Here is a 15,254-nt window from a genome sequence, read left to right on the forward strand (position 1 = left end):
CTAGAATCATGCTAGTCACATGCTAATTCATGCTAGAATCATGCTAACAACATGCTAATTCATGCTAGAATCATGCTAGCAACATGCTAATTCATGTTAGAATCATGCTAACAACATGCTAATTCATGCTAGAATCATGCTAGGAGCATGCTAATTCATGTTAGAATCATGCTAACAACATGCTAATTCATGCTAGAATCATGCTAGTAACATGCTAATTCATGCTAGAATCATGCTAACAACATGCTAATTCATGCTAGAATCATGCTAGTCAAATGCTAATTCATGCTAGAATCGTGCTAACAACATGCTAATTCATGCTAGAATCATGCTAGTAACATGCTAATTCATGCTAGATTCATGCTAGTAACATACTAATTCATGCTAGAATCATGCTAACAACATGATAATTCATGCTAGAATCATGCTAGTAACATGCTAATTCATGCTAGAATCATGCTAACAACATGCTAATTCATGCTAGAATCGTGTTAATTCATGCTAAAATCATGCTAGTAACATGCTAATTCATGTTAAAATCATGCTAGGTACATGCTAATTCATGCTAGAATCATGCTAGTAACATGCTAATTCATGCTAGAATCGTGCTAGTAACATGCTAATTCATACTAGAATCATGCTGGTAACATGCTAATTCATGCTACAATTATGCTAACAACATGCTAATTCATGCTAGAATCATGCTAGTAACATGCTAATTCATGCTAGAATCATGCTAGTAACATGCTAAGACATGCTAGAATCATGCTAACAACATGCTAAATCATGCTAGAATCATGCTAACAACATCTATCTATCTATCTATCTATCTATCTATCTATCTATCTATCTATCTATCTATCTATCTATCTATCTATCTATCTATCTATCTATCTATCTATCTATCTATCTATCTATCTTTTCATACTTTTTAAAACTGTTTAAATAAACTATTACCGTCAGGCTTTCACAAGCCAGCCTCAAAGTTTGTTCTCAAACTTTAAGAATCTAGTTTTATTATTCTTCTTCTGAGACTAAAAATTAAACTCTATCTCGTCCTAGGCCTTTCAAGCTATGACCATCAAACTCGGGTCAGACCTCCGAACTATTCTGACTCGAGTTGCTATATCTTTTCCGACTGATCCGACTTTCGGTTTTCCGAAAAACGTCCCGGGACCGTCGGAAAAATCCCATAGACGTAACATTGGATCAAACTTTGTGACCTCATAACTCCGCATCAGAATGTCACACAGACTTCTAACTGGGCTCATTTAACTCAGACTATCAAACTGCCAATGACTGACCACCTTTAAACTTTCTGGCCACGCCCTAGCAACCACTTTTGGACCCTAGAAACCGTCCCATAGACTTCCATTGCAAAATACTCTCATTGACTTTACATGGGATCAAACTTTGTGAGCTCATAACTCTGCATCAGACTGTCCTACAGACTAATGGCTGAGCTCATTTAACTCAGTCTAGCCAGCAGCCAATCACTGATGGCCTTTTAACTTTCTAGCCACACCCTAACAACCAGATACTGCACCCTAGCAACTGTCCCATAGACTGCCATTAAATAGGTTCAGACTGATATTGTCATGCTGCATTGTGATAGAGACATGGGGATTGTTTTTAACTGTTCATACTGGCAAGAAGCTTGTATACATCATCAGTCTAAGCTGTCAATCAACTCCATAGCAACAAAACAGACTAACCTAGCAACGATATGACACCAGCTATATCTCAGCATCAGAACATCGTAGAGAGGCGGGGGTTGGCTTGTTTGACTCATGCTCGCACACTATCTATCTATCTATCTATCTATCTATCTATCTATCTATCTATCTATCTATCTATCTATCTATCTATCTACATCTTTCTATCTATCTATCTATCTATCTATCTATCTATCTATCTATCTATCTATCTATCTATCTATCTATCTACATCTATCTATCTATCTGTCTATCTGTCTGTCTGTCTGTCTGTCTGTCTGTCTGTCTGTCTCTATCTATCTATCTATCTATCTATCTATCTATCTATCTATCTATCTATCTATCTATCTATCTATCTATCTATCTATCTATCTATCTACCTCTATCTATCTATCTATCTATCTGTCTGTCTGTCTGTCTGTCTGTCTGTCTGTCTCTATCTATCTATCTATCTATCTATCTATCTATCATGCTAACAATATGCTAATTCATGCTAGAAACATGCTAGTTACATGCTAATTCATGCTAGAATCATGCTAGTCACATGCTAATTCATGCTAGAATCATGCTAGTCACATGCTAATTTATACTAGAATCATGCTAACAACATGCTAATTCAGGCTAGAATCATGCTAGTCACATGCTAATTCATGCTAGAATCATGCTAGTCACATGCTAATTTATACTAGAATCATGCTAACAACATGCTAATTCATGCTAGAATCATGCTATTCACATGCTAATTCATGCTAGAATCATGCTAGTAACATGCTAATTGATGTTAGAATCATGCTAACAACATGCTAATTCATGCTAGAATCATGCTAGTAACATGCTAATTCATGCTAGAATCATGCTAACAACATGCTAATTCATGCTAGAATCATGCTAGTAACATGCTAATTCATGCTAGAATCATGCTAACAACATGCTAATTCATGCTAGAATCATGCTAGTAACATGCTAATTTGTGCTAGAATCATGCTAGTAACATGCTAATTTATGCTAGAATCATGCTAGTAGCATGCTAATTCATGCTAGAATCATGCTAAAAACATGCTAATTTATGCTAGAATCATGCTAGTAACATGCTAATTCATGCTAAAATCATGCTAGTCACATGCTAATTCATGCTAGAATCATGCTAGTCACATGCTATTTATACTAGAATCATGCTAACAACATGCTAATTCAGGCTAGAATCATGCTAGTCACATGCTAATTCATGCTAGAATCATGCTAGTCACATGCTAATTCATGCTAGAATCATGCTAACAACATGCTAATTCATGCTAGAATCATGCTATTCACATGCTAATTCATGCTAGAATCATGCTAACAACATGCTAATTCATGATAGAATCGTGCTAGTAACATGCTAATTCATGCTAGAATCATGCTAGTAACATGCTAATTCATGCTAGAATCGTGCTAACACCATGCTAATTTATGCTAGAATCATGCTAGTTACATGCTAATTCATGCTAGAATCATGCTAGTAACATGCTAATTCATGCTAGAATCATGCTAGTAACATGCTAAATCATGCTAGAATCATGCTAACAACATGCTAATTCATGCTAGAATCATGCTAATTAATGCTAAAATTATGCTTGTAACATGCTAATTCATGCTAGAATCATGCTAGTAACATGCTAATTCATGCTAGAATCATGCTAGTAACATACTAATTCATGCTAGAATCGTGCTAACAACATGCTATATCATGCTAGAATCATGCTAGTAACATGCTAATTCATGCTAGAATCGTGCTAGTCACATGCTAATTCATGCTAGAATCGTGCTAACAACATGTTAATTCATGCTAGAATCGTGCTAACAACATGCTAATTCATGCTAGAAACGTGCTAGTAACATGCTAATTCATGCTAGAATCATGCTAGTAACATGCCAATTCATGCTAGAATCATGCTAACAACATGCTAATTCATGCTAAAATCATGCTAACAACATTCTAATTCATGCTAAAATCATGCTAGTAACATGCTAATTCATGCTAGAATTATGCTAGCAACATGCTAATTTATGCTAGAATCATGCTAACAACATGCTAATTCATGCTAAAAACATGCTAACAACATGGTAATTCACGCTAGAATCATGCTAACAACATGCTAATTCACGTTAGAATCATGCTAATACCATGGTAATCTATCTATCTATCTATCTATCTATCTATCTATCTATCTATCTATCTATCTATCTATCTATCTATCTATCTATCTATCTATCTATCTATCTATCTTTTCATACTTTTAAAAACTGTTTAAACTAAATTAACTATTACCGTCAGGCTTTCACAAGCCAGCCTCAAAGTTTGTTCTCAAACTTTAAGAATCTAGTTATTATATTTTCTTCTTCTGAGACTAAAAATCAAAACTCATCTCCTCCTAGAGCTTTCAAGCTATGACCATCAAACTCTGGTCAGACTTCCGAACTATTCTGACTCGGGTTGCTATGTCTCCTCAGACTGATCCGACTTTCGGTTTCCCGAAAAACGTCCCGGGACCGTCGGAAAAATCCCATAGACGTAACATTGGATCAAACTTTGTGACCTCATAACTCCGCATCAGAATGTCACACAGACTTCTAACTGGGCTCATTTAACTCAGACTATCAAACTGCCAATGACTGATCACCTTTAAACTTTCTGGCCACGCCCTAGCAACCACTTTTGGACCCTAGAAACCGTCCCATAGACTTCCATTGCAAAAGACTCTCATTGACTTTACATGGGATCAAACTTTGTGAGCTCATAACTCTGCATCAGACTGTCCTACAGACTAATGGCTAAGCTCATTTAACTCAGTCTAGCCAGCAGCCAATCACTGATGGCCTTTTAACCTTCCAGCCACACCCTAACAACCAGATACTGCACCCTAGCAACTGTCCCATAGACTGCCATTAAAGAGGTTCAGACTGATATTGTCATGCTGCAGTGTGATAGAGACATGGGGGTTGTTTTTAACTGTTCATACTGGCAAGAAGCTTTGATACATCATCAGTCTAAGCTGTCAATCAACTCCATAGCAACAAAACAGACTAACCTAGCAACGATATAACAGCAGCTATATCTCAGCATCAGAACATGGTAGAGAGGCGGGGGTTGGCTTGTTTGACTCATGCTCGCACTCTATCTATCTATCTATCTATCTATCTATCTATCTATCTATCTATCTATCTATCTATCTATCTATCTATCTATCTATCTATCTATCTATCTATCTATCTATCTCTAACTATCTATCTATCTATCTATCTATCTATCTATCTATCTATCTATCTATCTATCTATCTATCTATCTATCTCTATCTATCCATCATGCTAACAACATGCTAATTCATGCTAGAATCATGCTAGTTACATGCTAATTCATGCTAGAATCATGCTAGTCTCATGCTAATTCATGCTAGAATCATTCCAGTCACATGCTAATTCATACTAGAATCATGCTAACAACATGGTAATTCATGCTAGAATCATGCTAGTCACATGCTAATTCATGCTAGAATCATGCTAACAACATGCTAATTCATGCTAGAATCATGCTAGTAACATGGTAATTCATGTTAGAATCATGCTAACAACATGCTAATTCGTGCTAGAATCATGCTAGTAGCATGCTAATTCATGTTAGAATCATGCTAACAACATACTAATTCATGCTAGTAACATGCTAATTCATGCTAGAATCATGCTAACAACATGCTAATTCATGCTAGAATCATGCTAGTCACATGCTAATTCATGCTAGAATCGTGCTAACAACATGCTAATTCATGCTAGAATCATGCTAGTAACATGCTAATTCATGCTAGAATCATGCTAGTAACATACTAATTCATGCTAGAATCATGCTAACAGCATGCTAAATCATGCTAGAATCATGCTAGTAACATGCTAATTCATGCTAGAATCATGCTAACAACATGCTAATTCATGTTAAAATCATGCTAGGTACATGCTAATTCATGCTAGAATCATGCTAGTAACATGCTAATTCATGCTAGAATCGTGCTACTAACATGCTAATTCATACTAGAATCATGCTAGTAACATGTTAATTCATGCTAGAATTATGCTAACAACATGCTAATTCATGCTAGAATCATGCTAGTAACATGCTAATTCATGCTAGAATCATGCTAGTAACATGCTAATTCATGCTAGAATCATGCTAACAACATGCTAATTCATGCTAGAATCGTGCTAATTCATGCTAAAATCATGCTAGTAACATGCTAATTCATGTTAAAATCATGCTAGGTACATGCTAATTCATGCTGAAATCATGCTAGTAACATGCTAATTCATGCTAGAATCGTGCTAGTAACATGCTAATTCATACTTGAATCATGCTAGTAACATGCTAATTCATGCTAGAATTATGCTAACAACATGCTAATTCATGCTAGAATCATGCTAGTCACATGCTAATTCATGCTAGAATCATGCCAGTCACATGCTAATTCATACTAGAATCATGCTAACAACATGCTAATTCATGCTAGAATCATGCTAGTCACATGCTAATTCATGCTAGAATAGTGCTTATTCATGCTAGAATCATGCTAGTAACATGCTAATTCATGCTAGAATCATGCTAGTAACATGCTAATCCATGCTAGAATCGTGCTAGTAACATGCTAATTCATACTAGAATCATGCTAGTAACATGCTAATTCATGCTAGAATTATGCTAACAACATGCTAATTCATGCTAGAATCATGCTAGTAACATGCTAATTCATGCTAGAATCATGCTAGTCACATGCTAATTCATGCTAGAATTGTGCTAACAACATGCTAAATCATGCTAGAATCATGCTAACAACATGCTAAATCATGCTAGAATCAGGCTAACAACATGCTAATTCATGCTAGAATCATGCTAACAACATGCTATTTCATGCTAGAATCATGCTAACATTATGCTAATTCATGCTAGAATCATGCTAACAACATTTATCTATCTATCTATCTATCTATCTATCTATCTATCTATCTATCTATCTATCTATCTATCTATCTATCTATCTATCTATCTATCTATCTATCTATCTATCTTTTCATACTTTTTAAAACTGTTTAAATAAACTATTACCGTCAGGCTTTCACAAGCCAGCCTCAAAGTTTGTTCTCAAACTTTAAGAATCTAGTTAATTTTATTATTCTTCTTCTGAGACTAAAAATTAAACTCTATCTCGTCCTAGGCCTTTCAAGCTATGACCATCAAACTCGGGTCAGACCTCCGAACTATTCTGACTCGAGTTGCTATATCTTTTCCGACTGATCCGACTTTCGGTTTTCCGAAAAACGTCCCGGGACCGTCGGAAAAATCCCATAGACGTAACATTGGATCAAACTTTGTGACCTCATAACTCCGCATCAGAATGTCACACAGACTTCTAACTGGGCTCATTTAACTCAGACTATCAAACTGCCAATGACTGATCACCTTTAAACTTTCTGGCCACGCCCTAGCAACCACTTTTGGACCCTAGAAACCGTCCCATAGACTTCCATTGCAAAAGACTCTCATTGACTTTACATGGGATCAAACTTTGTGAGCTCATAACTCTGCATCAGACTGTCCTACAGACTAATGGCTGAGCTCATTTAACTCAGTCTAGCCAGCAGCCAATCACTGATGGCCTTTTAACTTTCTAGCCACACCCTAACAACCAGATACTGCACCCTAGCAACTGTCCCATAGACTGCCATTAAATAGGTTCAGACTGATATTGTCATGCTGCATTGTGATAGAGACATGGGGATTGTTTTTAACTGTTCATACTGGCAAGAAGCTTTGATACATCATCAGTCTAAGCTGTCAATCAACTCCATAGCAACAAAACAGACTAACCTAGCAACGATATGACACCAGCTATATCTCAGCATCAGAACATCGTAGAGAGGCGGGGGTTGGCTTGTTTGACTCATGCTCGCACACTATCTATCTATCTATCTATCTATCTATCTATCTATCTATCTATCTATCTATCTATCTATCTATCTATCTATCTATCTATCTATCTATCTATCTATCTATCTACATCTTTCTATCTATCTATCTATCTATCTATCTATCTATCTATCTATCTATCTATCTATCTATCTATCTACATCTATCTATCTATCTGTCTATCTGTCTGTCTGTCTGTCTCTATCTATCTATCTATCTATCTATCTATCTATCTATCTATCTATCTATCTATCTATCTATCTATCTATCTATCTATCTATCTATCTATCTATCTATCTATCTATCTATCTATCTATCTATCTATCTTTTCATACTTTTTAAAACTGTTTAAATAAACTATTACCGTCAGGCTTTCACAAGCCAGCCTCAAAGTTTGTTCTCAAACTTTAAGAATCTAGTTAATTTTATTATTCTTCTTCTGAGACTAAAAATTAAACTCTATCTCGTCCTAGGCCTTTCAAGCTATGACCATCAAACTCGGGTCAGACCTCCGAACTATTCTGACTCGAGTTGCTATATCTTTTCCGACTGATCCGACTTTCGGTTTTCCGAAAAACGTCCCGGGACCGTCGGAAAAATCCCATAGACGTAACATTGGATCAAACTTTGTGACCTCATAACTCCGCATCAGAATGTCACACAGACTTCTAACTGGGCTCATTTAACTCAGACTATCAAACTGCCAATGACTGATCACCTTTAAACTTTCTGGCCACGCCCTAGCAACCACTTTTGGACCCTAGAAACCGTCCCATAGACTTCCATTGCAAAAGACTCTCATTGACTTTACATGGGATCAAACTTTGTGAGCTCATAACTCTGCATCAGACTGTCCTACAGACTAATGGCTGAGCTCATTTAACTCAGTCTAGCCAGCAGCCAATCACTGATGGCCTTTTAACTTTCTAGCCACACCCTAACAACCAGATACTGCACCCTAGCAACTGTCCCATAGACTGCCATTAAATAGGTTCAGACTGATATTGTCATGCTGCATTGTGATAGAGACATGGGGATTGTTTTTAACTGTTCATACTGGCAAGAAGCTTTGATACATCATCAGTCTAAGCTGTCAATCAACTCCATAGCAACAAAACAGACTAACCTAGCAACGATATGACACCAGCTATATCTCAGCATCAGAACATCGTAGAGAGGCGGGGGTTGGCTTGTTTGACTCATGCTCGCACACTATCTATCTATCTATCTATCTATCTATCTATCTATCTATCTATCTATCTATCTATCTATCTATCTATCTATCTATCTATCTATCTATCTATCTATCTATCTATCTATCTACATCTTTCTATCTATCTATCTATCTATCTATCTATCTATCTATCTATCTATCTATCTATCTATCTATCTATCTATCTACATCTATCTATCTATCTGTCTATCTGTCTGTCTGTCTGTCTCTATCTATCTATCTATCTATCTATCTATCTATCTATCTATCTATCTATCTATCTATCTATCTATCTATCTATCTATCTATCTATCTATCTATCTATCTATCTATCTATCTATCTACCTCTATCTATCTGTCTGTCTGTCTGTCTGTCTGTCTGTCTGTCTGTCTCTATCTATCTATCTATCTATCTATCTATCTATCTATCTATCTATCTATCTATCTATCTATCTATCTATCTATCTATCTATCTATCTATCTATCTATCTATCATGCTAACAATATGCTAATTCATGCTAGAAACATGCTAGTTACATGCTAATTCATGCTAGAATCATGCTAGTCACATGCTAATTCATGCTAGAATTATGCTAGTCACATGCTAATTTATGCTAGAATCATGCTAACAACATGCTAATTCAGGCTAGAATCATGCTAGTCACATGCTAATTCATGCTAGAATCATGCTAGTCACATGCTAATTTATACTAGAATCATGCTAACAACATGCTAATTCATGCTAGAATCATGCTATTCACATGCTAATTCATGCTAGAATCATGCTAGTAACATGCTAATTGATGTTAGAATCATGCTAACAACATGCTAATTCATGCTAGAATCATGCTAGTAACATGCTAATTCATGCTAGAATCATGCTAACAACATGCTAATTCATGCTAGAATCATGCTAGTAACATGCTAATTCATGCTAGAATCATGCTAACAACAAGCTAATTCATGCTAGAATCATGCTAGTAACATGCTAATTTGTGCTAGAATCATGCTAGTAACATGCTAATTTATGCTAGAATCATGCTAGTAGCATGCTAATTCATGCTAGAATCATGCTAAAAACATGCTAATTTATGCTAGAATCATGCTAGTAACATGCTAATTCATGCTAAAATCATGCTAGTCACATGCTAATTCATGCTAGAATCATGCTAGTCACATGCTATTTGTACTAGAATCATGCTAACAACATGCTAATTCATGCTAGAATCATGCTATTCACATGCTAATTCATGCTAGAATCATGCTAACAACATGCTAATTCATGATAGAATCGTGCTAGTAACATGCTAATTCATGCTAGAATCATGCTAGTAACATGCTAAATCATGCTAGAATCGTGCTAACACCATGCTAATTTATGCTAGAATCATGCTAGTTACATGCTAATTCATGCTAGAATCATGCTAGTAACATGCTAATTCATGCTAGAATCATGCTAGTAACATGCTAAATTATGCTAGAATCATGCTAACAACATGCTAATTAATGCTAGAATCATGCTAATTAATGCTAAAATTATGCTTGTAACATGCTAATTCATGCTAGAATCATGCTAGTAACATGCTAATTCATGCTAGAATCATGCTAGTAACATACTAATTCATGCTAGAATCGTGCTAACAACATGCTATATCATGCTAGAATCATGCTAGTAACATGCTAATTCATGCTAGAATCGTGCTAGTCACATGCTAATTCATGGTAGAATCGTGCTAACAACATGCTAATTCATGCTAGAATCGTGCTAACAACATGCTAATTCATGCTAGAAACGTGCTAGTAACATGCTAATTCATGCTAGAATCATGCTAGTAACATGCCAATTCATGCTAGAATCATGCTAACAACATGCTAATTCATGCTAAAATCATGCTAACAACATTCTAATTCATGCTAAAATCATGCTAGTAACATGCTAATTCATGCTAGAATTATGCTAGCAACATGCTAATTTATGCTAGAATCATGCTAACAACATGCTAATTCATGCTAAAAACATGCTAACAACATGGTAATTCACGCTAGAATCATGCTAACAACATGCTAATTCACGTTAGAATCATGCTAATACCATGGTAATCTATCTATCTATCTATCTATCTATCTATCTATCTATCTATCTATCTATCTATCTATCTATCTATCTATCTATCTATCTATCTATCTATCTTTTCATACTTTTAAAAACTGTTTAAACTAAATTAACTATTACCGTCAGGCTTTCACAAGCCAGCCTCAAAGTTTGTTCTCAAACTTTAAGAATCTAGTTATATTTTCTTCTTCTGAGACTAAAAATTAAACTCTATCTCGTCCTAGGCCTTTCAAGCTATGACCATCAAACTCGGGTCAGACCTCCGAACTATTCTGACTCGAGTTGCTATATCTTTTCCGACTGATCCGACTTTCGGTTTTCCGAAAAACGTCCCGGGACCGTCGGAAAAATCCCATAGACGTAACATTGGATCAAACTTTGTGACCTCATAACTCCGCATCAGAATGTCACACAGACTTCTAACTGGGCTCATTTAACTCAGACTATCAAACTGCCAATGACTGATCACCTTTAAACTTTCTGGCCACGCCCTAGCAACCACTTTTGGACCCTAGAAACCGTCCCATAGACTTCCATTGCAAAAGACTCTCATTGACTTTACATGGGATCAAACTTTGTGAGCTCATAACTCTGCATCAGACTGTCCTACAGACTAATGGCTGAGCTCATTTAACTCAGTCTAGCCAGCAGCCAATCACTGATGGCCTTTTAACTTTCTAGCCACACCCTAACAACCAGATACTGCACCCTAGCAACTGTCCCATAGACTGCCATTAAAGAGGTTCAGACTGATATTGTCATGCTGCAGTGTGATAGAGACATGGGGGTTGTTTTTAACTGTTCATACTGGCAAGAAGCTTTGATACATCATCAGTCTAAGCTGTCAATCAACTCCATAGCAACAAAACAGACTAACCTAGCAACGATATAATAGCAGCTATATCTCAGCATCAGAACATCGTAGAGAGGCGGGGGTTGGCTTGTTTGAATCAGGCTCGCACACCATCTATCTATCTATCTATCTATCTATCTATCTATCTATCTATCTATCTATCTATCTATCTATCTATCTATCTATCTATCTATCTATCTACGTACCTCTATCTATCTACCTACCTACCTCTATCTATCTATCTATCTATCTATCTATCTATCTATCTATCTATCTATCTATCTATCTATCTATCTATCTATCTATCTATCTATCTATCTACGTACCTCTATCTATCTACCTACCTACCTCTATCTATCTATCTATCTATCTATCTATCTATCTATCTATCTATCTATCTATCTATCTATCTATCTATCTATCTATCTATCTATCTATCTACCTCTATCTATCTATCTATCTATCTATCTATCTATCTATCTATCTATCTATCTCTATCTATCTATCCATCATGCTAACAACATGCTAATTCATGCTAGAATCATGCTAGTTACATGCTAATTCATCCTAGAATCATGCTAGTCACATGCTAATTCATGCTAGAATCATGCCAGTCACATGCTAATTCATACTAGAATCATGCTAACAACATGCTAATTCATGCTAGAATCATGCTAGTCACATGCTAATTCATGCTAGAATCATGCTAACAACATGCTAATTCATGCTAGAATCATGCTAGTAACATGCTAATTCATGTTAGAATCATGCTAACAACATGCTAATTCGTGCTAGAATCATGCTAGTAACATGCTAATTCATGTTAGAATCATGCTAACAACATGCTAATTTATGCTAGAATCATGCTAGTAACATGCTAATTCATGCTAGAATCATGCTAACAACATGCTAATTCATGCTAGAATCATGCTAGTCACATGCTAATTCATGCTCGAATCATGCTAGTCAAATGCTAATTCATGCTAGAATCGTGCTAACAACATGCTAATTCATGCTAGAATCATGCTAGTAACATGCTAATTCATGCTAGAATCATGCTAGTAACATGCTAATTCATGCTAGAATCATGCTAAGAACATGATAATTCATGCTAGAATCATGCTAACAACATGCTAATTCATGCTAGAATCGTGCTAATTCATGCTAAAATCATGCTAGTAACATGCTAATTCATGTTAAAATCATGCTAGGTACATGCTAATTCATGCTAGAATCATGCTAGTAACATGCTAATTCATGCTAGAATTGTGCTAGTAACATGCTAATTCATACTAAAATCATGCTAGTAACATGCTAATTCATGCTAGAATTATGCTAACATGCTAATTCATGCTAGAATCATGCTAGTAACATGCTAATTCATGCTAGAATCGTGCTAAAAACATGCTAAATCATGCTAGAATCATGCTAACAACATGCTAATTCATGCTAGAATCATGCTAATTAATGCTAAAATTATGCTAGTAACATGCTAATTCATGCTAGAATCGTGCTAGTAACATGCTAATTCATGCTAGAATCGTGCTAACAACATGCTAATTCATGCTAGAATCATGCTAGTAACATGCTAATTCATGCTAGAAACCTGCTAGTAACATGCTAATTCATGCTAGAATCATGCTAACAACATGCTAATTCATGCTAGAAACGTGCTAGTAACATGCTAATTCATGCTAAAATCATGCTACCAACATGCTAATTCATGCTAGAATTATGCTAACAACATGCTAATTCATGCTAGAATCGTGCTAATTCATGCTAAAATCATGCCAGTAACATGGTAATTCATGTTAAAATCATGCTAGGTACATGCTAATTCATGCTAGAATCATGCTAGTAACATGCTAATTCATGCTAGAATCATGCTAACAACATGCTAATTCATGCTAGAAGCATGCTAGTAACATGCTAATTCATGCTAAAATCATGCTAACAACATGCTAATTTATGCTAAAATCATGCTAGTAACATGCTAATTCATGCTAGAATCATGCTAACAACATGCTATTTCACGTTAGAATCATGCTAATAACATGCTAATCTATCTATCTATCTATCTATTATCTATCTATCTATCTTTTCATACTTTTTAAAACTGTTTAAACTAAATGAACTATTACCGTCAGGCTTTCACAAGCCAGCCTCAAAGTTTGTTCTCAAACTTTAAGAATCTAGTTAGATATTATTAACCTTGCGTTAATCTTCATATGATTACGATCTTCACTAAAAACTATTTTTGTTCTTTATTTTTACAGGAATAATCTGTAAATAGATTTTTTTGTGAACAATTGTTATATTATTTTAGTTTTTGTTTAATATAGAAAGCATATATGACTATAACGTAAAACAATGATATGACTTGTTCTATAATAACAGAAGTTAAAAGTTTGCTGCATGTAACAAAACAAAACTAAATAATGTTAAGCCAAATACAGAGTAGAAATTAGGTAAGTACAAATAAATAACTATTCCATCATGAGATACATAAAGTACATATAAACAGAAAAGCTGTACATTGGAAGGTAGAAACAAAAGATGTGACTGTCAAAAACTATAATCCAGGACTTAACAGTTTTTGACTGAGCTCCATGTGTGCACGCTGTTGAAAGTTCCATACAAATAATGTCCAGCAACGATAGGCCCCATTGACGTATATTCATTAAATGAGGAGGGATCCAGCATTTTCTTAGCAGCTGTAAAGGCAGCTAAGAGTAAGTTCTTTTGTTGCATTAAGAAATATCCAACATGTCAGGTTTTTCTGACGTGTCAGAAAAATAGTTTATGGAATAATACAGTATGTTAATATTAATGTAAAATTACGTGTTACTCTCTGAAATTACAGAACATTTCCTTTAAAAAAAAACTGATAAATAACGTAATACCAAAATAGAAGCAATAACTGTAAATTCAATGTTAGAATTGTTGGTCCCACTTTATATTAAGTGGCCTTAACTAATATGTACTTGCACAGGAACTAATAGTTTTTTACAATGTACTTATTGTGTAAATACATGTATTTACTGTGTACTTATGCTTAATTAAATACATGTATGTAATTACATCTGTAAGTAACTTTTGTAATTACATTTGTAAATACATTGTTGACCATCCCTTACACCTTAACCCACCCTTAAACCTACCCATGCCACCAAACCTGTCCATAACCCAACCTCTATCCCAACTCAAAAGCACCACAAGTGTTCTCAAATACATTACAAACGCAGTAAGTACATTGTATTTATGTTTTGATGTAAGTACATAGTAGTTAAGGACACTTAATATAAAGTGGGACTGAATTTTTATTACAGGACATATCTGTAAAACAACAGGTATTTCACTGTATAATGAAAAA

At 35.3% G+C, this 15,254-nt stretch overlaps 1 protein-coding gene and 2 long non-coding RNA genes across 4 annotated transcripts in view; 1 reads left to right on the forward strand and 2 right to left on the reverse strand.

Moving 5' to 3' along the window:
• LOC148679580 (uncharacterized) overlaps positions 1 to 15,194 on the reverse strand; it is a 167,707-nt gene extending 152,513 nt beyond the window's left edge. Inside the window, exon 1 of the long non-coding RNA XR_015945022.1 lies at positions 14,949 to 15,194. This is a non-coding gene — a long non-coding RNA (uncharacterized LOC148679580). The remainder of the gene's footprint in view (positions 1 to 14,948) is intronic.
• Positions 1 to 15,254, forward strand: part of zdhhc18a (zDHHC palmitoyltransferase 18a) — a 284,455-nt gene that overhangs the window by 245,907 nt on the left and 23,294 nt on the right. The window lies entirely within an intron of this gene.
• On the reverse strand, positions 1,029 to 7,505 carry LOC147840344 (uncharacterized). Its single transcript, XR_015511697.2, has 4 exons — positions 6,673 to 7,505; positions 5,575 to 5,925; positions 4,977 to 5,328; positions 1,029 to 1,849 (listed from the first exon to the last, which is right to left on the reverse strand). It is a non-coding gene; the product is annotated as an uncharacterized LOC147840344 (long non-coding RNA).

This window comes from Danio rerio, chromosome 16, assembly GCF_052040795.2.
Source record: "Danio rerio strain M-AB ecotype USA chromosome 16, GRCz13ab, whole genome shotgun sequence".
Taxonomy (NCBI): domain Eukaryota; kingdom Metazoa; phylum Chordata; class Actinopteri; order Cypriniformes; family Danionidae; genus Danio; species Danio rerio.